Source organism: Carcharodon carcharias, chromosome 12 (assembly GCF_017639515.1).
Source record: "Carcharodon carcharias isolate sCarCar2 chromosome 12, sCarCar2.pri, whole genome shotgun sequence".
NCBI classification, from domain to species: domain Eukaryota; kingdom Metazoa; phylum Chordata; class Chondrichthyes; order Lamniformes; family Lamnidae; genus Carcharodon; species Carcharodon carcharias.
The window spans coordinates 41292739-41315449 of NC_054478.1; the positions used below are offsets into that span (position 1 = coordinate 41292739).

Below are 22711 nucleotides of genomic sequence, written 5' to 3' on the forward strand. Positions count from 1 at the left end.
GCCATTTCATGGATATTTTAATAATATTCCCAATTCCTCCTCTGCTTCCTCTCTGGAGGTATTATTTCTGCTAGATTGTGGTTCACTGGAATCCTATCCTACCCCAGCACCTTGCTTCATTCATAAGCCGAGACTGAGTGTTGGCAGCTTATTCAATCACTACAGCTGGAGTACTGAGAGCTAAACCTCACTTCTTCTCATCCAATATGCATTTTCAAGTAGACACTGGTGGCTTGCAATTGGTTGATTTTCCTTCCCTAATGCAATGTGCTGAGGTCAAATGAGTTCCTACTGCAACCTTAGATAAGATCAGCTAATTCAGCACAATATATCCTTGAAGAAGTATTTTAACTAAGGATATTGCTGCTGCCTTTCTGCAAAGATGGAAATGGGACTCACAATGCATTTTTAATCCTTGTCTTTTATGTAATCTGACATCAATAATCATGCTCTGTGCATTTCACTAATGTAATGACTTTAAATTGAATCATATGTTTGAATAAATACATTGCCGAATTGAAGATACCTCATCAAACACTTTACAATGATTAAACAAAAAGAAAGGTGAGTGTCATACACTTAGTTAACTGACTGGGAATCCAGTGTAGGCCCAGCAAGTTGCCTACCAACCCAAAATTTTTGATGACTTCATGTTTGCAGAGTACTTCACAATCTAGTACAATGTGTCCTACAAAATGGCCTCTCCTTAAGAATTTTTTTATTCATTCATGGGATATGGGCACTCTTGGCTAGGCCAGCATTTATTGCCCATCTCTAATTGCTCTTGAGAAGGTGGTGGTGAGCTGCCTTCTTGAACTGCTGCAGTCCATGTGGTGTAGGTACACCCACAGTGCTGTTAGGGAGGGAATTCAAGGATTTTGACCAAGTGACAGTGTAAGATTGGTGATATAGTTCCAAGTCAGGATAGTGAATGGCTTGGAGGGGAACTTCCAGGTTGTGGTGTTCCTTTGCATCTGCTGCACTTGTCCTACAGGTAGTGGTCGTGAGTTTGGAAGGTGCTGTCTAAGGAGCCTTGGTGAGTTCCTGCAGTGCATCTTGTAGATGGTACACCCTGCTGCCACTATGCATTGGTGGTGGAGGGAGTGAATGTTTTTGTGTGGGGTGCCAATCAAGCAGGATGCTTTGTCCTGGATGGTGTCAAGCTTCTTGAGTGTCGTTGGAGTTACACTCATCCAAGAAAGTGGAGAGTATTTCATCACTCTCCTGACCTGTGCCTTGTAGATGGTGGACAGACTTTGGGGAGTCAGGAGGTGAGTTATTCACCTCAGGATTTCTAGCCTCTGACCTGCTCTTGTAGCCACAGTACTTATATTAGCCAGTCCAGTTCAGTTTATAGCCAATGGTGACCCCCAGTGTGCTGATAGTGGGAGATTCAGCAATGATAATCTCGTTGAATGTGAAGGGGCGATGACTATGTTCTCTCTTGTTGGAGGTGGTCGTTACCAGGCACTTCTGTGACACAAATGTTACTTGCCGCTTGTCAGCCCATGCCTGGATATTGTCTAGGTCTTTCTGCATTTGGACATGGATTGCTTCAGTATCTGAGGAGTTGTGAATGGTGCTGAACATTGTGCAATCATCAGTGAACACTTCTGACCTTATGACGGAAGGGAGGTCATTGCTGGAGCAGCAGAGGACACTGTCTAGGACACTACTCTGAGGAACTCCTGCAGTTATGTCCTGGAACTGAGATGATTGATCTCCAACAAACATAACCATCTTTTTTTGTGCTAGGTACGACTCCAAACAGCAAAGAGTTTTCCCTGATTCCAACCGACTCCAGTTTTGCTACGATAAAATATACTTTAGGATACAATATTGACTGCCTGTTGATGATGGATAAAGGTACAATAAAACTGAAATTAATTGTAAACAACACAGAAACCATGATTCTGGATCCCAACATTGCTTACTTTTTCTTATTGTGCTTTTTAGGTATCATCAGTGGTATAAAGTAACTTTTACTCTTGGATGAGATAGCAAATTACATTTAGAGACTAAAAATATCATTAAAATAGTTATAATGTGTTTCTAAAAGGAATATCATGGGCCAGGACTTCATTGGAATGGCAATCACAGTCGGATTGCCACTCCGGTCCTTTTTATTTACCTTAGTCTGGAACTACACATTTCTTGCAAGGACTTCCAATCCATGCCTGGTAAGAAATGTGCAGCGCAACAGCTTCAGGAGTCCCTTCAGTGTAGGGCAGGACCTTCAGGGGAAGTGAAGCCATGCCCCCCTTTTATGACACTAGCTGCCATAAGCCAAGTAAGTTTAAAGATCCCGGCCACTTTGAGAAGCCAGGAAGAAGGTAAGTTTGTAAGGTAAGTGGGTAAGGGGTTAGGGTGGTTGTGGGGGGTGGGGGAGGGTCGGTTGTCAGGGGGGTAGCAGTAGGGGGACCCATGGGGGAGGGGGTTGCGGTGGGGTCAGTATCATGGTTACCAAGGAGTTAGAAGTGGTTTTAATCCTTATAACTTTTCTTGTGTACCTATTTTGCTAAGAGAGTCAGGACCATCTGAAGTCTGATTTCAATCAGAATGTCGGATCATTCCCAGTGCAGGATAATTGCCCATCAGAAATTTAAACTTCCCGGGCAATTCATGTGCAGTCCTTGCTTGGAGACTTCTGGGGAGCCCCCAGTGCATCTTTTGGGGTACCTCCGGGGTATGATCCCCAGGGAATGTAAGTTCTGATCCCATGTTTAACCAACCTTAATGAATTATTTGAAGAAGTAACAGTGAAGATAAGGACAATGCACTGGATGTGGTATACATGGACTTTCAAAAGGCCTTTGTTAAAGTTCCAGATAAGAGACTCATGACAAAGGTCAGGCCATGTGGAGTCAGAGGCTAGATAATAAATTAAATTGTAACGTGGCTACAAAACTGAAAACAGAGAGTGGGAGTTTAAGGAAGTTCTTTTTAACTGGCAGGAAGTGGGCAGTGGTATATTGCAAAGATTTGCAGTGGGATCATTTATTCTTTGGAATGCAAGAAGCTAAATGGGTAGAGGAGCAAAGGGATGCGGGAATATAAATAGATCATAACAGTACTTATATAACACCTTTAACATTGTAAAATATCCAAGTTGAGTCATTGGAACGTTATCAAACAAAATTTGCCACTGAACCACACAATGGGGATATTAGGCTCAGTCACCAAAAGCCTGGTCAAAGAGGTAGGTTTTAATTAGTATTTTAAAGGAGAAAAAGAAAGATAGAGGGATTTAGGGAAGGAATTCCAGAGCTTAGGACCAAGCCATCTGTCAACACAGTCATCAATGGAGGAATGAAAGAAGTCAAAAATATACAAAACATCAGAATTGGAGGAATGCAGAACTCTTGGAAGGTTATAGAGTCAGGTTACAGAGATAGGGAGGGATGATGCAATGGAGGGATTTGAACTTAAAGTTGAGAATATTAAATTTCAGGCATGACTCAAATTAAATTGCTATAAGTTAGCAATGCAAGTTGATAGGGGAAGCTCGTGTCTTACTAACTTAATCACATTTTGAGGGAGCAACAATGAGGATTGATGAGGGTAGTGCAGATGACGTTGTCTACATTGATTTCTATAAGGCATTTGACAAAATTCTACATGGCAAACTGATCAGAAAACTGAGGTCCCATGAGGGGAAGGTGGCGAGTTGAATCCAAAATTTACTCTCATGACAAAGTTTTTCTTCAGTTTTTCATCAGTGTGGGTGCTGGCAGCATCTGTCAGTGTTGATATTGCCTTTGTTCTTAATATAAAACATATGAATTTAGAAATTTTTGCAACAACGTTAAAAATAGGATAGCCACTAATGGATCACATAAAGAATTTAGAAGGAATTTCTTGATACAGGGAGTCGTGAGAATGTAGAACTCACTGCCACATGGAGTGGCTGAAGCAGGCAATATTAACACGTTTAAGAGGAAGCTTGTTACATATACAAGAGAGAATTGCATAGAGGGATATGGGAGCATGGTGAGAAGAAATAATCTGAGGCAGAGGAGGCATATGTGGAGTATATACAATAGCATAGGCAGGGTTGGATAGAATTGTTCCTTACTGTGATGTTTATTATATATCTAGTCTGTTACCTCTTTAGTATTGGAGCAATTTCCCAGGGATGGGGGAAGCAAATGTGAGTGGGATATCTCCATCCAAAATCTTTATGCTATCGCTTACATCACTCACCTCCGCTTCAAACGCCAAAATAGTATTGATGTACATGTTCAGCTCTTTATACCTAGTTGCATTTCCACTCTCTAGATGCAGTGCATAACTGCCCACAGAGTTTGGATTACAAAAAATATATAGATTTACTGCTTTATTGGGGAGTCCAAATTCAGTGAAAAATTAGAGAGCATGCAAGGATACAATTTTACCAAGAATGCATTACAGCGAGTGGAGTCAGTGATATCACTCTGCTGGTTAAAATCAAAGTTACAAGATGAATTTCTTCATAATCATGTAATGTGTAACTCAGAGCATTTGGCAGATAATTCTATATGGGCGATTACTATTAACCTTTATCATGGTAGAAAGGTATAATTTTCCTTTAATAAGTATGAATGAATTGTGAAATCAGTATTCTGAGGGAAATTAACATCGGATAGACAGGGATGAATGAAAGGAAGCATTGTGATGCTGCCATAGTTGTGTATCTAGCACACGTTGTGTAACCTTGAGACACTATTCACAGAAAGTGTCAAAAAACAAAACAAAATGATGACTAATGAGTTTAGTTTATCATCTATTAATACTGTAAAACATAATCACTCCTGATATAAACCTCACTAAATTCTATGACTACTTGTATGTTTCTCCTCTCTCACAAACTTGGCTGAAAAACATATGACAGTGACATATTCTTCAGGCTTTGTCTCCTGGGACGAATCTGGTACTGTCAAGCTGCAAAGCACCACCAGGTACGGCTGCTGCCACTAATTACACTGCATCAATTTATATTCAAATTTTTATAGGAACCAAGAGGTGTGCTTTAGGGCATCAGCACTATGTTTTTTAACACTGCCTTCTCCACTTGATAGGAATCATTCATAGCTGCCAGGTTTCTATACATTTAAAAATATACATATGTTTAAATCCCTGATAAGCAAGTTCACAAAATTTTACACCTCACCCGACAAGTTTATTTTGCATTTGCACCTTCCAAGTGCTCTCTATGTGCTGGCGATAGCAGAAAAGCCCAGATTGTGGCCTCTTTTTTTGTGTGTATGTGTGTGTGTGTTTTTTTCCCCCCACAAAGCTTGTCTTGGCTGAGCAGCCACTGAGGGATTTAGGATTTAGTGAATAAGGTAAGTGTGACTACAAGCTTTGGCTCACCATCTGCTCCCCAGCAGAGCCTGGGCCAACCTGCATAGCCTGCAGCAAGGACCAGGGCGCCATTCTCCCCAGAACCCTTTCCAACCTGGCTCAGGCAGCAAATTGCAAACAACACTCCGTCAATTCTCCTGTAATGCCTGTGCGTTTGGGTGGAGGAACAATAAGCAACTGGGAAAATACAAAATATAATACTCCTGATTAAATTGCTACACTGGTTAATGTTATGATCATCTTCCCAGACATCAATTATTCATAAAGCCATATCTATAATCCATGTTCAGGTGGGACTGAGTTTGATAGAATGTGTTACCATTTAATGCTGACTTAGAATTCAACTGCTGGGAGGGAAAAAATCAGGGTGAGAGATTAAAAGTATTAACTAAATATGGAAAACAGATTGCAGTAAAAAAAATCTCTGAATGTCATGTTACTGTTGTGTTTTCCTGTTTGAAACTGATTTTCAGCCAGTTTAAATAAACAGAGAGGAATTGATATGTGGGAGCGATTACAAGGTTATAATCTAAGCAAAGGGTTCAGAAGACGTCATATAACTTTAGTGCAAAACTCAAGTAGTTCATTACTGTGATTTGAAGCACTTGTTTATCAAATTTACTTTCACAAAGAAAAGTTTCTTCAGTTTTTCATCAGCTTGGGTGTTGGCAGCATCTGTCAGCATCAATATTTCCTTCATTCTCAATTCACAAAAATTAACTGAAAATTGTGGCATTGTCATCAATCTGTGGTTCACTGAGAAACAATTCACAGTTTATTACATCAAATTAATTAAAAAATAGTTTGAGGGAAAAGTGTGCTATGTATTTCACAGAAAGAGGCTACTTATAAATATATTCTCATCCAACAGTCCATGTTACTTCAGTATTGCTCTGCCCAGCCCACAACAGTCTGCAGTCACTCTGAGCTGTCACTATTGCTGTATAGATAACAACAGATGATAACACTTTTCAATTGCATGGTCTTTTTAATTAAAAAAGATCCTTAAAAGATTATTTTAAAGTACACATTCTTTACTTCAAATGCAAAATGAATAAATGCAAGAATAAGACAAAGAGGTCCTCAGTGACTTCAGTGAAAATATTAACAGTATGTCTACAAATGTTTCTATGGAAACACTGGCAAAATGTCAAATGGTACTTCTGTGGGTTAAAGAGTTAAACTCATAACTGAGATTTATGATTTGTGCTCTGACAGCACAGTCAATGGAAAGGAAAAGGTAGCCTTATCATTTCAGTGAGTGCCTGTTAAATATTTCCCACTCATGCAATTCTTCCATGTCCTTGAGTTAGCTTAAAATCAGAATACAGACTTGCGTTTCACAAAGGTTTTGTCAAAAGCAGGTAAAAGTAGATGAGTATTCCCATAATAAGGTGTCAGAAAAGTAACTCCAGTACACTATCTGGTGCTACTTTTTAAATATGATACACCTTAATTTCCTAATGATACTCGTGGTTCTGGGCCAAATGGCCTAACCTTCATCTTTATTTGGCAACTGTAATAGACTTGAAATAAAAAAGCAGTATTAGAAAAAAAGAATTCTTTAGAAAGAAATTAGAGAAGAGAAAACATCTGATTTCTTACTAACAACTCTGCTACATAGGCACATGGACAGATGTTAGGTGGACTCAGGGCCAGACTCATATGGTGATTTCTTCCCCAAAAATGATCACCTTCATGTTTGGCAATCCTTATCGTTCAGCCTCATGTACAAAGAATACCAATTGGGCAAAGTAGAGGAGGTCCTGTTTTCTAAGGATCTGTACCCCAGTTTAAGTTACTGCGTTCAGGAGATGAGGGTTCAAGGAAAAAAACAAAAGAAAATTCAAAATATTATGTATCATGAAGTGAATTACAAGGCAATAATCCCCACATAAAATCAACGGTATACTTTATATATTAAAAAAGAAAGATGTCCCGAAGTGATTTATAATGCAATCTGCAGCTCTTGATTGGATTAGTGCCTTGTAATTTACTGAGAGGTATCCATTATTCTCTCTATAACATGCACAGGAGTGTTAAATCTCTGTGGTACAGATTGTATTACTTTGCAGTAAAAGACTTTCCTTCTGTCAGCTGCCATTATTTTACCCCGGGTCATGTATTGTAATGTTATGATCCCACCTAGCTGTGTGACATGGAAATATGGGGTGGGGGGGTGGGGGGAAGAGGGTGGCAATTCTTCTACCCCTCCCTACACGTGTGAAGTCAGAAACTGTGTTGGCCAAGTCTGCTATAATGAACACACCTAAATCTGCATGCATATCAGGATTCAGTCATTTGCATTTAGTGGGTGTATGCCAGCAGCATGTATCATTTGGGTTTGGGCTCATAGCCAAAAGGAGGGACTTTAAAGATGCAATGTTTCTTTTAAAACTGTGCTGAAGACATGCCTGGCAGCAATGTAGGAAGAAGCAGAGCACCCAACAAACCCGCACCCCACTCCCGGATCTAATGTAGCTAAACATCAAATGCCTCAACTAGAGCAGTAGTTCAGGATGATGTAATACTTTGACAAGAGGTTGATGGGCCATGGTTGTGGAGGGCTGATGTTGGCAGAAGATGGCTGACTGCATCAATGCCACCTGCTAAACAAAGGATGAGGCTGCAATTCCAGCTTTTGCATCTCTCACTAATACACTTGCTGCTGCTATGCAAACCTTGAATAGCAATATCATCTCCTCCTTAGATAGGTTTATTGATCAAATGGAGAAGGTCACTAAGAGGTCTTTGATAAGGTTCTATGTGCCATGAGATCTTCTTATCCACAGATTAGTGGATATAGCCATAGAGACCAGGAATAGGGTCAGGCATAGGCTGGTGATGGCTGATTTCAACAATCACAATCACAGTAATGTGCCATCTCACTCAATAACATCTAAAAAGTGCTACAAAGTGAGCAGAGTCATGCTGCCTCTACCCCTGCTTCTGCCCCTGCAGGGCTCAGGTACACACTGCTGCAATGCTGTTGTTGCAGGGCAAGATTCATGGATGCTATTTGTTCAGTGGGTGGTAACAAAGCAGATTTACTGACAGCCTGAGAGAGGACAAGATGTAATGCTCCTAGCTGTTCTGCTACTGCCACCCCCTTCAGCGGCGATCAGGGAAAGAACCAGAGCAGACACAGGAAAGTGAGTTGTTATGATATAGAATGCACTGTCTGCAATGGTAGTGAGGACAGGTTCAATAGTAACATTCAAAAGGGAATTGAATAAATACTTGAAGGGAAAAAAGTTGTTGAGCTATGAGGAGGAGGAGAGTTGGGTTATTTGGGTTGCCCTTTTAAAAAACCAGCACAGCCACGCAAGTTAAGATGATCTCCTTCCGTGCTTTATAATTTTGATTCTAATTCATTCATGTTTGGTTATTTTTTAAAAATTTGTCATGCAAGGAACCAGAGAAATGTTTCCATCTCTGATACACCTGATAATCTATTTATGGGAACATCCACAAATTGGCTGCCACACTTGCCTACATACCAACCATGCCACATCAAAAGTAATTAATTGGTTCTGAAACGACTTGAGAATGTGATAGAGTATTATATGTACGCACATGCATTCCTCTTTAAATGGTATAAATAATGGAAAATTCCATTAAAACACTAGCAATGACAGTGCCTGTAGTGAACGTGTAAAGTCTATGGTGGTTGAAATCCTAATCAATTCTGTCATAGAGAGGAAGAATTATATTTTTGGAACAGCAACTAGCATAGACTGTCAGAAGAGTGCATGGTCAGATGTCAGACAGCAGAAAAAAATCAACTTTGAGAAGATCCAAAAAACTTTTAGGAATTCAATTTAGTGCCAGCTGTGGCTCTGTTGGTAGCACTCTTGTCTCTGAATCAGAAGGTTGTGGGTCAAGTCCCACTTCAGGACTTAAGCACAACAATCTAAGCTAACACCCCAGTGCCATACTGAGAGAGAGTTGGACTGTCAGAAATGCCATTTTCAGATGAGGCATAAAACTAAGGCCCCATCTACTCTTCTCAGGTGGATGTAAAAGATCCCATGACACTAATTCAAAGAAGAGCAATTGAAGTGTCCTGGCCAATATTTATCCCTCAATCAATATCACAAAAATAGATTTCTGGAAGTGTGCTGTGTGAAAATTAGCTGCTGCATTTCTACATTACAACAGTGACTGGACTTTGATAGCCTGAAAAGTGTTTTGGGATGTCTGATGGTTGTAAAAGATGCCATATAAATGGAAGTCTTTCTTTTTCTTTTCTTTCTCAGGAAGACTACCAAAGGTGTAAGGGTTTATTTGGAGATGATGAGCATGCATGGAGAGAAACTTTAATTTCAGTCTGTGGGGTGCTTATTGTTTGTTGCCTAGGATGCAGGCTTAAATAAGCCAGCTTTTGATGAGAAAACACCTATACACAGGCTTGACAATGACAAGTCACTTGGTTTCAGAATGCACAGAAGATGTTCCAGGCAGATGGCAGTGCAGGCAACTTATAATCCATAAATCTGTCCCATGGAAATGAGCAATGTGTATTTGTGCATTTCACCTTTTCCTTATAAATTCTGTGATGGAGGGAAGGACTTACATTTTAGGAGCAACAATGATCATAGCCTGACAACAGAATACGAGGAACAAATGGTGGCAGCTGTTGCATCGAGAGTAGCACTGCAATTGCCCAGGTCAAAAATATTCTGCCCATATTTCTAAGTCTTGCCATTCCAACACTGCAATAATTCTGAACTTTCTGATGGTCACAAAGCTTCCCGACTTATTTATTCAAATTTATTTCTCCTTGCATTAAATATTTGAAAGTTAAGAAAATATTCTGAGGTGTTCCCAGTGCTCACCCTGAGATAATTTATTGTACACTTAGAATGCTTTTTCTAATTAATGGCATCATACAATCTATCCTCGCTTTGTTACATTCTCAGAGATGTCTTTTCTTCTAACAGATCTCATGTGTGATGTTTTTCCCAAAGTGTGGCATCTCTGAGGACGATTGTCAAGAACAATTAATCAAATACTTTTGTAATTGGACCATTTTCAGCCCATTTTCATTTGGAACTTGATTTGATACTTCCTGAACCCATTTCACTTTGGACAGTTAACCAGGTCCTCAACAGTAAACTGGGGACTATTCAACCAAGACTGGATTTGAACTCAAGTCACAAAAGTGAAATTAAATATCAATGTCTAATCCCAGTGTCAATGAAGTTTGCTAGCCCACTGTACAATTGACATTATAAAGTGCCCCATCAGTTTATAAACAGATGATAAAAATGTGAATCTTTAACAATTGAATGCAGGAAATACTATCTAAAATGCAAAGCATACAGAGAGCAGTGGAAAAACTCAGTAGGTCTGGCAGCATCGGCGGACAAGAAAAGAGTTGACGTTTCGAGTCCTCATGACCCTTCGACAGAACTTGAGTTCGAGTCCAGGAAAGAGCTGAAATATAAGCTGGTTTAAGGTGTGTGTGTGGGGGGCGGAGAGATAGAGAGACAGAGAGGTGGAGGGGGGCGGGGTGTGGTTGTAGGGACAAACAAGCAGTGATAGAAGCAGATCATCAAAAGATGTCAACGACAATAGTACAATAGAACACATAGGTGTTAAAGTTAAAGAGTTGGTGATATTATCTAAACGAATGTGCTAATTAAGAATGGATGGTAGGGCACTCAAGGTATAGCTCTAGTGGGTTTTTTTTTTTATAATGGAAATAGTTGGGAAAAGGAAAATCTTTATAATTTATTGGAAAAAAAAAGGAAGGGGGAAACAGAAAGGGGGTGGGGATGGGGGAGGGAGCTCACGACCTAAAGTTGTTGAATTCAATATTCAGTCCGGAAGGCTGTAAAGTCCCTAGTCGGAAGATGAGGTGTTGTTCCTCCAGTTTGCGTTGGGCTTCACTGGAACAATGCAGCAAGCCAAGGACAGACATGTGGGCAAGAGAGCAGGGTGGAGTGTTAAAATGGCAAGCGACAGGGAGGTTTGGGTCATTCTTGCGGACAGACCGCAGGTGTTCTGCAAAGCGGTCGCCCAGTTTACGTTTGGTCTCTCCAATGTAGAGGAGACCACATTGGGAACAACGAATGCAGTAGACTAAGTTGGGGGAAATGCAAGTGAAATGCTGCTTCACTTGAAAGGAGTGTTTGGGCCCTTGGACAGTGAGGAGAGAGGAAGTGAAGGGGCAGGTGTTGCATCTTTTGCGTGGGCATGGGGTTGTGCCATAGGAGGGGGTTGAGGAGTAGGGGGTGATGGAGGAGTGGACCAGGGTGTCCCGGAGGGAGCGATCCCTACGGAATGCCGATAAGGGGGGTGAAGGGAAGATGTGTTTGGTGGTGGCATCATGCTGGAGTTGGCGGAAATGGCGGAGGATGATCCTTTGAATGCGGAGGCTGGTGGGGTGATAAGTGAGGACAAGGGGGACCCTATCATGTTTCTGGGAGGGAGGAGAAGGCGTGAGGGCGGATGCGCGGGAGATGGGCCGGACACGGTTGAGGGCCCTGTCAACGACCGTAGGTGGAAAACCTCGGTTAAGGAAGAAGGAGGACATGTCAGAGGAACTGTTTTTGAATGTAGCATCATCAGAACAGATGCGACGGAGGCGAAGGAACTGAGAGAATGGGATGGAGTCCTTACAGGAAGCGGGGTGTGAGGAGCTGTAGTCGAGATAGCTGTGGGAGTCGGTGGGTTTGTAATGGATATTGGTGGACAGTCTATCACCAGAGATTGAGACAGAGAGGTCAAGGAAGGGAAGGGAAGTGTCAGAGATGGACCACGTGAAAATGATGGAGGGGTGGAGATTGGAAGCAAAATTAATAAATTTTTCCAAGTCCTAACGGGAGCATGAAGCGGCACCGAAGTAATCATCGATGTACCGGAGAAAGAGTTGTGGAAGGGGGCCGGAGTAGGACTGCAACAAGGAATGTTCCACATACCCCATAAAGAGACAGGCATAGCTGGGGCCCGTGTCCGACCCATCTCCCGCGCATCCGCCCTCACGCCTTCTCCTCCCTCCCAGAAACATGATAGGGTCCCCCTTGTCCTCACTTATCACCCCACCAGCCTCCGCATTCAAAGGATCATCCTCCGCCATTTCCGCCAACTCCAGCATGATGCCACCACCAAACACATCTTCCCTTCACCCCCCTTATTGGCATTCCGTAGGGATCGCTCCCTCCGGGACACCCTGGTCCACTCCTCCATCACCCCCTACTCCTCAACCCCCTCCTATGGCACAACCCCATGCCCACGCAAAAGATGCAACACCTGCCCCTTCACTTCCTCTCTCCTCACCGTCCAAGGACCCAAACACTCCTTTCAAGTGAAGCAGCATTTCACTTGCATTTCCCCCAACTTAGTCTACTGCATTCGTTGCTCCCAATGTGGTCTCCTCTACATTGGAGAGACCAAACGTAAACTGGGCGACCGCTTTGCAGAACACCTGCGGTCTGTCCGCAAGAATGACCCAAACCTCCCTGTCGCTTGCCATTTTAACACTCCACCCTGCTCTCTTGCCCACATGTCTGTCCTTGGCTTGCTGCATTGTTCCAGTGAAGCCCAACGCAAACTGGAGGAACAACACCTCATCTTCCGACTAGGGACTTTACAGCCTTCCGGACTGAATATTGAATTCAACAACTTTAGGTCGTGAGCTCCCTCCCCCATCCCCACCCCCTTTCTGTTTCCCCCTTCCTTTTTTTTTCCAATAAATTATAAAGATTTTCCTTTTCCCACCTATTTCCATTATAAAAAAAAAACCCACTAGAGCTATACCTTGAGTGCCCTACCATCCATTCTTAATTAGCACATTCGTTTAGATAATATCACCAACTCTTTAACTTTAACACCTATGTGTTCTATTGTACTATTGTCGTTGACATCTTTTGATGATCTGCTTCTATCACTGCTTGTTTGTCCCTACAACCACACCCCGCCCCCCTCCACCTCTCTGTCTCTCTATCTCTCCGCCCCCCACACACACACCTTAAACCAGCTTATATTTCAGCTCTTTCCTGGACTCGAACTCAAGTTCTGTCGAAGGGTCATGAGGACTCGAAACGTCAACTCTTTTCTTGTCCGCCGATGCTGCCAGACCTACTGAGTTTTTCCAGGTAATTCTATTTTTGTTTTGGATTTCCAGCATCCGCAGTTTTTTTGTTTTTATACAGAGAGCAGTAATGAGTGGAATGCCTTGGACTGGAGTTTTATGTGGGTGTTTATTGTGAGAAAGTCATAAACAATGCATGTTGAGAAAGTCATAAACAATGCATGTCATGGCACAGGTTAGAGACTGTAATATATCACAAACCATTATAATGAGAAGCTAATAAATTTGCTTTATTTCCTGGGTCACACACATATAATAAATAAAATAGTCAGACAGCAATGCACCTGCTACAGTCAAGACTAATACAACCTTTCCATAAAAGTTTGTGTTTTAGTGTTGACAACGGCTAGGTGTTTCTTATACTTTATTCATTCATGTGTGCTGAGGAGTAGTTAATAAATCTTTTGCATTGGTCATAATATCTCACATAGAGCCAAAGAAAAGCTACATCACAGAAAGAGTCCATGGTGTCTGCAACAGCTGAAAAAACTAGCTGCCCATTCTAATTCCATCTTCCAGCACCCGGTCCATAGCCTTGCAGGTTACAGCACTTCAGATGCAGATCCAGGTACCTTTTAAATGAGTTGAGGATTTCTGCTCAATCATCAATCTGGGTGGAAATGTTTTTCCTAATATCCACTCTAATTCTTCTACCAATCACTTTAAATCTGTGCTCCCTGCTAGGGGAAACAAGTCATTCTGTCTATTCTATCTAGGCCCTCATAATTTTCTACACCTCAGTCAACTCACTCCTCAGCCTCCTCTGTTCTAAGGAAAAAAACCTTAGCCTACCAAATCATTCCTCATACCTGCAATTTTCCAGCCTTGGCAACATTCTTGTAAATCTCGCTTGTACTCTCACCAGAGCAATTATGTCCTTCTTGTCATTTGGTGACCAGAGCTGTACACAAAACTCTAGCTGCGGCATAACCAACGTTTTACACAGTTCCAACATTATATCTCTGCTTTTGTATTCTATACCTCATCCAATAAAGGAAAGCATTCCATATGCTTTCTTTACCACCTTATCTACCTATCCTTCCACTTCCTGGGACCTGTGGACATGCACCCCAAAGTCTCTCTTTTCCTCTACCCCTCTCAATATCCTCCCATTTACCGAATATTTCCTTGCTTTGTTTGCCCTCCCAAAATGCATTACCTCACACTTCTCTGGGTTGAATTCCACTTGGCACTTTCCGTCTACTCAACCAAACCACTGATATCATTCTGGAGTACACAGCTATCTTTTTCACTGTCAACTACATGGTCGATTTTTGTGTCATCTGCAAATTTCCCAATCATGCCTCCTACATTGAAGTCCAAATCATTAATATATATGGCAAACAGCAAGGGCTCCAACACTGAGCCCTGTGGAATGCCACTGGAAACCATTTTCCATTCACAAAAACATATGTTGATCATTATGCTCTATCTCCTGTCACTAAGTCAATTTTGGATCCAACTCACCACATTCCCCTGTATCCCATAGGCTTTTCCTTTTCTAACCAGTCTGCCACATGGGGTCTTGTCAAATACCTTACTAAAGTCCATGTAGACCATATCCACTGCACTACCCTCATCAATTCTCCTTGTTACTTACTCAAAAAATGCAATTAAGTTAGTAAATCACAACTTTCCCTTAACAAGACCATGCTGCCTAACCCTGATTAATTCGTGCCTTTCTGTGACAGTTTATCCTGCTCTCAGAATTATTTCCAACAATTTAACCACCACCGATGTCAGACTGACCAGCCTATAATTATTTGGCCTAACCCTCACACCATTTTAAGCAGACCTCCAGTCCTCTGGGCCTCACTGTATCTAGTGAGGATTGAAAAATGATCCTCAGGGCATCTACTATTTCTTTCTTGGCTTTTTTAACAGCCCAGGATACAATCCATCTGGTCCTGGTGATTTATGCACCTTCAAGGATATCAGTCCCTCCAGTACTTCCTCTCTCATTACGCTTATTGTATCTAATATTTCACACTCCTCCTCATTAACTAGAATGTCTGCATCATTCCTCTCCCTTTTGAAGACAGAGACAAAGTACTCATTATGAACCCTGCATCAAAGCATAATTTACTTTCTACATCCCTGATAGGCCCTATATTTTCTTTAATTATCCTCTTGCTCTTAATGTACTGTAATGTACTTTGGATTTTCCTTGATTTTACCTGCCAGTATTTTTTCATATCCTCTCTTTGCTTTGCTGATTTCCTTTATTACTTCCCCTTGTATTTTCTATACTCTTTTAGGCTTTCTAATGTATTCATTTTTTTGTGACTGTCACAAGCTTTCTTTTTCTTACCCTGTATGCATCTAGGTAACCAGGGGACTTTCGCCTTGGCAGAACCACCATTTCTCTTTGTGAGTTCATGTATACACTGTGTCCGTAGAACCTCGCTTTTGAATGCCTCCCATTGGTCCATCACTGATTTCCCTTCAAGTAGCTGTAACTAGTCCACTTTCACAAGGTGACCTCTCAGCTTTGTGAAATTTGTCTTTTCCCAATTTAGAACTTTTATTCCTGTTCTATTTTTATCCTTTATGCTAAATCTTGTATTATGTATGTAAATGTATTAGGTTATCCTGTAAATGTATTATGGACACTATCTCCAAAATGGTCACCCACTGCTGTTTCATCCACCTGCCTAGCTTCATTTCCTATGACTAAATCTAGAATTGTATTCCCTCTCGTTGGGCTTGTTATGTACTGGCTAAAAAGGTTCTCTTAAATGCAGTTAAAGAATTTTGTGCCCTCTATGCCTGTCACATTGTTCATATCCCAATTGATATTAGGGCAGTTGAAGTCCCCAACTATTATTGTCCTTTTATTTTTTGCACTCAATAAACTTCCCGAAGTTTAACTACGTAACTGCTCTTCTAACTCCCTCCCACTGTTTGGTGGTCTATAGTATAGTCCTAATGTGGCTGCCCCTTTTTATTTATGATCTCAGCTTGTCTGGCCTCACTTGATGATTCATTTAGTATATCATCCCTCTGCACAGGTGTAGCTGATTCCTTAACCAATAACGTCCCCCTCCCCCATCTTTTTTGGCCGCCTCCCTATCCTGCCTGAAAACCTATATCCAAGGATGTTGAGCTGCCATTTTTGTCCTTCTTTAAGCTGACTTTCTGTTATAGCAATAATGTCATGCTGCCAGGTGTCTATCTGTGCCCTCAGCTCATCAGCTTTGTTTGTTATACTTCTTATATTTAAATAAATATGTTTTAATACTGCCGAATTCCTGTGTTGTACACTTTTAACCTTTGTTCCTTCTGTCTTTCAGAGTCAGTCACTAATTTTCTGTCTCCCGCTCCCTTTTCTGAATTTGTCCTATCTGAATCTGCCCTCAGGTTCCTGTCCCCCTGCTAATCTAGTTTAAACCCCACCCAGCAACGTTAGCAAATCTCCCTGCAAGGACATTCATCCCAGTCCCATTCAGGTACAGACTGTCCAGCTTGTACAGATCCCACCTTTCCCAGAATCAGTCCCAATGCCCCAGAGATCTGAAACGCTCCCTCCTGCACCATCTCTCCAGCCACATCAAGCATATTCAACATTTAGGAAGGATAGGGAAAAAGGAAAAGTAGGTGGGGTAATGCTGACATTAAAGGATGAAAGCAGTACATTAGTGAGAGACGGTCTTAGATCGGAAGATCACAATGTGGATTCAGATTGGGTGGAGTTGAGAAACAGCAAGGGGAAGCAGACATTGGTGGAAGTTTTCTTTACCAAACAGTAGTGATAATGTAGGGCATGGTTTAAATCAGGGAATTAGGTGTCCATAAAACAATAGTAGTATAGTAATCATGGGGGACTTCAACCTACACATAGAGTGGGTAAACGTAATTAAGACTAATGTTGTCGGGGACAAATTCCTGGAATGTATACAAGAGATAATTAATAATCTTGTTATAAAAGATACTCTAGGGAACAGTGACCATTAACATACCACTATGGGCAGAGAGAGGAGAATTTATAATGGGGAATAAGGAAATGGCAGAGAAACTAAACAAATATTTTGTGTTTCTCTTTATGGAGGAAGATACAAAAAACTCCCACGGATATTAGAGAACCAAGGGACTCATGAGAATGAGGAACTGAAAGAAATTAGTATTAACAAAAAAGTGGTGCGAAATTAATGGGACTGAAAGTTGATAAATTTCCTGGATCTGGTGATCTAAATCCCAGAGTGTTGAAAGAGGTGGCTGGAGAGATAGCGGACACATTGGTGCATCTTCCAAAATTCTAGAGATCCTGGAATGGTTGCTGCAGATTAGATGACAGTGAATGTAACCTTATTATTTAAGAAAGTAGGTAGAGAGAAAAATGGGAACTAGGGACCTAGCTTGGCATCAGTAGTAGGGAAAATGCTAGAATCTATTATAAAGAATGTGATAACCAGACACTTAGAAAATAAGAGTTGGATTGTATAAAGTCAGCATGGATTTATGAAAGGGAAATCATGTTTGACAAACTTGTTATGGTTTAAGGATGTAACTAGCAGAATAGATAAAGGGGAACCTGTGAATGTGGTTTTTTGGATTTTCAGAAGGCCCCACACAGGAGCTTATTAAATAAAACTAGAGCACATGTGAGTGGGGTAATATACTGGCATGGATTGAGAATTGTTTAATGGACAGAAAACAGAGAGTAGGAATAAACCGGTCATTCACAGGTTGGCAGGCTGTGACTAGTGGGATACCGCAAGGATCAATACTTGGGCCTAGATATTAATGATCTATATCAATAGAGAGGTTGGATAGACTTGGGTTGTTTTTGTTGGAGCAGAGAAGACTGATGGGCAACCTGTTCGAGGTGCACAAGAATATGAGGGGCATGGACAGGGTGGATAGGGAGCAGCTGTTCCCCTTAGTTGAAGGGTCAATCACAAGGGGACATAAGTTCAAGGTGAGGGGCAGGAGGTTTAGGGGGAATGCGAGGAAAAACTTTTTTACCCAGAGGGTGGTGACAGTCTGGAATGCACTGCCTGGGAGGGTGGTGGAGGCAGATTGCCTCACATCCTTTAAAAAGTACCTGGATGAGCACTTGGCGCATCATAATATTCAAGGCTATGGGTCAAGTGCTTGTAAATAGGATTAGGTAGGTAGGTCACGTGTTTCTCACATGTCGGTACAGACTCGATGGGCCGAAGGGCCTCTTCTGCACTGTGTGATTCTGTGACTCTGTGGGACCAATTCTCCCAAGATTGCAGATGACCCTGCACTAGGTGAGAATGTGAATTGTGAGGAGGATGGGGGGTATCTAGACAGGCTAAGTGACTGTGCAAGAACATGGTAAATGGAATATTATGTGCAAAAATATGAAGTTATCCACTTTGGTAAGAAAAACAGAAATGCAGAGCATTTTTTAAATGGTAAGAGGTTGGCAAGTGTTGATGTCCGAAGGGACCTGGATGTTCTTGTCCATAAATCACTGAAAGCTAACAAGCAAATACAGCAAGCAATTAGGAAGGCAAATGATATGTTGGCCTTTATTGCAAGAGGATTTGAGTAGAGAAATAAATATGTCCTGCTGCAATTTTATACAGCCTTGGTAAGACCACATATAGAGTATTGTGTACGGTTTTGGTCTGCTTACCTAAGGAAGGATATACTTGTCATAGAGCAAGTACAATGATTACCTGACTGATCCCTGGGATGGCAGGATTGTCACAAGAGGACAAGTTGAGGAGACTGGGCCTATATTCTGTGGGATTTTGAAGAATGAGAGGTGATCTTATTGAAGCATACAACATTCTTACCGGGCTCAACAGGGTAGTGCAGGTGGAATGTTCCCTTTGGCTGAGGGGTCTAGAACTAGGGGACACAGTCTCAGAATAAGAGTTAGACCATTTAGAGCTGAGATTAGGTGGAATTTTAGTGGAAAGTGTTGGAAAATAGTGTTGAGGTAAAAGATCAGCTATGATTTAGTTGAATGGCAAAGCAGGCTTGAGGAGCCAAATGGCCTACTCCTGCTCCTACTTCCTATGTTTCTATGTGTTTGTCACACATTTGAGATTATTGAAAATGCAAATACATGATTGGGTACAATTTCATCGATTCACCATTCACTAAAATTGTACTTTTGAGCTTAAGAACATAAGAAATAGGAGCAGGAGCAAGCCATTCTTTTCTAACATGAGCTAGGTCTCTGGCCAGAATTTTCGGACCGGTGAGGGGGGGGGGCGAGGCCTGCTCACTGAGACGTAAACTGATGCATGGTGACATCAGGCATGCGTCCCAACGTCACTGTGTGCCGAATTGATTGCGTGCCCGTCGAACTGTCAAAGGCCTACTCAGGCCTGTTAAAATCTAATAAACCTTAAGGTTGACGGGCAGGCAGAGAGCCCAGGCGGCCTTCACATTTTTCATGGAACCTCATCCACGGGCAGGATGAGGTTTCATGAAGTGTGTAAAACTTGAATAAAATTTTTTTTAAATTCATTGACATGTCCCATCTCATGTGATACTGTCACTTGAGGGGGGCATGTTTTAAACTTTTAAAATTTCTTTATTTACATGCTTAAAACTTAAACTAATCTCCCTGAGGCACCTCTTTTGCAAGCATGCGCATGCCCCGACTCAGGGAACCGCACCCCACCACCCCGCCGCCGCCCGCACAGGGAGAGCTCAGTGCTTCAGGTGTTCGTTACGCTGGGTGGGCCTAAATAGGCCCGCTCATGTAAAATGGCGGCACGGACCCAATCACGCCCCCCCCACCCCCCCACCCCCCCCCCCACTCCATTATAATCTAGAGTCCTGTTAGGATCAATGGCATGATGAGAGAAGAGATTTTGGTTTGATTGGTGGCAGCCTGAACAATCTACAACTTCTGCCTTTATGAGACTTAGATGCATGTGATCCTTCTATTAAAAAGGAGGCACTATTAATGGAGCTTGTTAATGTGCCTGAGTTACATCTTAAATTGATTTAATTATACAATCAACCTTTCTCTCTTCGGAATACAACAATTCAAGTGGAATTTCTAAGCTTGGCATTTTCAACTATTTCTGTAATATGTTTTCATTCTATTGGAGATATAACTTATGGGCAGAATTTTCTGGTTGGCGTGCAGGGGTGGGCCCAACACGCCAGCACGCAAAATGACACACAGTGATGTTGGGCATGCGTCCCGATGTCGTCATGCACCATCACGATATTTCGTTTGGCGGCTGCGTGCCAGAGTCGGCTGCATGCCTGCCAAAATGTAAGGCCATTGAGAAATTATTTAAAGCACTTATGAACGCTGCCTGTCCAACCTTAAGGTTGGCAGGCAGGTGAAAAGGTCAAGTAACCTTCAGGTTTTTAGGAAACTTCATCTGCGAGCGGGATGAGGTTTCCTAAAGCTTTTATTAACTTAATAAATACATTTTTATAAATTTATAAACATGTCCCAACTCATGTGACACAGTAGCATGAGTGAACCTTTAAGTAAATTTTTACATCATTTATTCAATTGTTTTATTATCCATTCAATCTCCCTGAGGCAGCTCCGTGCCTCAGGGAGATTGCTGCGCTATTTTGCGTGGGTGCGTGAAAGAGCGCTGGCCCCGACTCTCCCTCCTCCCCCCACCTGCACAGGTAGTGCTTAGCGGCTGCGTATTACTTATCCTGGGCCGGCCTTAACTGGCCCACCCGTGTAAAATGGCGAAGTGGTGCCGATCACAGGCAGCGGTCAGCTCCACACTCGCCCCCGCATGCTCCCGCTCAACCCGCCTGCCACAGGAAAAATCCTGGCCTAAGCGTACTTCTAAACAAAAACAATATTTCTCTAAAATCATGGTTATTCAGCAATTTTACTGTTATGGATAAACTCTGCCTGCATTAGGATGAAGCCCAAATTTCTGTCAATCAGTAACAATAGCAGTGGAGACACAAATTAAGTTACTTCAGAAATAGAGGACTTTGTTTTAGTAGTTGGAACTCTATTCTGAAGCATTCCAACCTATTTGAAACACTGCTCTAACTCACAAATCATAAGTTACATCTCTGTGGAACTCAGAAGAAAGTCAGCTATGCTGTCAAGAGCAGTGTTTGAAGTAGCGATAATCATAAAGAAATGTACATTTATGTCATATCTGCCACTGTCCTGCTCAGCATTTATCCCTCACCAATCACCACAAAACCTATTACCTGTCATTAATCTCATTTTTTTTTATGAAACTTAGATGCAGGCAAATTCTCTATCGCGATTGCCTGCATAACAACAATGACTAATTTCAAAAATAATTCATTGACTATAACGTACTTTGGCACACCCTGAGGATGTGAAAGACATTAGATAAATGCAAGTACTTACTTTCAGTTGTTAATAAACAGCTAATCTGTAGACATCAAAATCCCAGAAATAGTGGTCATGATTTTCCCCTCGGCGATTTGGGGGCGGGGCCCGGTCGCCGAGAGGAAAATGTCATGGGGCGATATCGGGAAGAAGCCCTGACATCATCCTGGTCTGCTTAAATTTTTAGGAAGGCGGGTGGACAGGGAAATCAGCTGTCCGCCCACCAACCTGTCAATGGCCAACTGAGGCCATTGACAGGCTATTTAAAGTAATTAAAGTCCTGCCCGGCCAACCTTAAGGCTGGCAGGCAGACCGGGAGTCCCAGTGGGCTCCAGATTATTGATGAAGCTTCATCCATTGATGGGATGAAGTTTTATATCCGTAATGTAAAAAATTAATAAAGCTTGTGTGTTCTTTTTTAACAGGTCCCATCTCGTGTGATGTTGTCACATGAGGGGGACATGTTAATAATTTTTTAATGTTTCTATTTTTAAACTTTTTTCCACTGTCAGTAATCTCCCTGAGACTGGACTTTGCCTCAGGGAGAAGTGTGCTCTTTCGTGCGCATGTGCGAAAGAGCGCACTTTGACAGATGAAGAATCCCTCTTCCCCCGGAACAGAAAGCTGGGGATGCCGCTGGGTGGGCCTTAATTGGCCCGCCCACTCAAAATGGCGGTGGGCCCTGTTTCAGTGGCAGGGGTCGGCTGGCCGCTCGCTGCCAAGCCGGTGGGTCCCGCACGCCATCCAAGGGCAAAATTCTGCCCAGTACGTGGCCAATTCTTCTGATTTTGATAGGATTATTTGAGGGATAAACATTGGTGAGGATGTGGGACAAACTTCCAATCCTCCTCAACAGTGCAACAGGATCTTTGATATCCCACCTCAGCAGTTTTAAAGTCTCATCTGAAGGGTGGCATCTCCAAGGCTGTAGTACTTCCTGAGTAACAATAAATACCCAATTCTTGGAATGGGGCTTAAAC

The 22711-nt window shown here is 42.0% G+C and overlaps 1 protein-coding gene across 3 annotated transcripts in view; it reads right to left on the minus strand.

Annotated features, from left to right (window-relative positions):
- The window catches only part of arhgap15 (Rho GTPase activating protein 15), a 781647-nt gene that overhangs the window by 429189 nt on the left and 329747 nt on the right, over window positions 1-22711 (minus strand). The window lies entirely within an intron of this gene.